The following is a 1,121-nucleotide window of genomic DNA, read 5'->3' on the forward strand; positions in this document are numbered from 1 at the left end:
GTGTGTGTGTGTGTGTGTGTATTATGGGGAAGTCCTTTTTTTTGTTGTTCGGGGATGCCAACCACAGAGGAAACCCCTCCTCCACCTGCCTCCCACGCATCCACCTACTCAGTGGAAAGTTCTGTCTGAAAAACACACACTGACACACAAAGTCACAAACYTAGGTCACGTTGTGTTTTATCACCATCGCCTTCAGATGGCGTATGTAGGCACCGGGAAGCCATGTTAAGCTTGAAAAACTTAACAAAATAAGGTTGTTACATTTATTTGTTTAATGTTCCAACTTCACATTTTGCTCTTTTTAAAACCAGCTCAAGTGAAAATTTCATTGTGCACTTTAAACCAAGGTGAAGATTTTGGTTTTGTTTTAGGATTTGTCACGATGACTTAAATGAATCACAGCTGGTGTGTTTGCGACACACTGTCACGTTTCTTCAAGAGCATTAAATAAAAACATCCCCCTGTATTTTAAAATAAAAGTGCTGTTTCAAATCAAAGTTTCAAAGTTGTTCCTCTTTCTCATTTTTAGATGACAGATTGTTGAAAACTACCTTATCAGATTTCTCACAGTCACAGAAAACTGCAATGAAAGCATCTACAAACAGACCACAACAAGCGTTGTAGAACAACTTGTCTTTTCGGGACTTGGTGTTACAAATCTTTTGTCACAGCACACTGTCTCATGCATCTATGAAGTCGCCACAAAGCTGCAAGCGAAAAACATTTTTGACACATCAAGACCAACTTTGATGAGCAGCACAAATATGGTTTACGTATATTTATACTGGAATATTTAATGAGTAAATTCTTCTGTCGTTTCAGTTTTACTTCCAACCCTTAAACCCTGCAACTAGGGGTGCAACGATACAGAAAATTTATGGCTTGGTTCGGTTCGATACTTTAATCTTGTGGTTCGATATTTTTTTGATGCAAAAAGGAGAAATTTCTGTGCCCCTTTTAACTTGTAATTTATTTACAGCGAGTAAAATAAGTATTGAACACGTCAACATTTGTCTCAGTAAATATATTACTAGAGGTGCTAAGGACATGAAATTTTCACCAGATGTCGGTAACAACCCAAGTGAACCATACATACAAAGAAATCAAACCATAAATGTCCA

The sequence above is a fragment of the Austrofundulus limnaeus genome, unplaced genomic scaffold, assembly GCF_001266775.1.
Source record: "Austrofundulus limnaeus strain Quisiro unplaced genomic scaffold, Austrofundulus_limnaeus-1.0 Scaffold28, whole genome shotgun sequence".
Taxonomy (NCBI): Eukaryota; Metazoa; Chordata; class Actinopteri; order Cyprinodontiformes; family Rivulidae; genus Austrofundulus; species Austrofundulus limnaeus.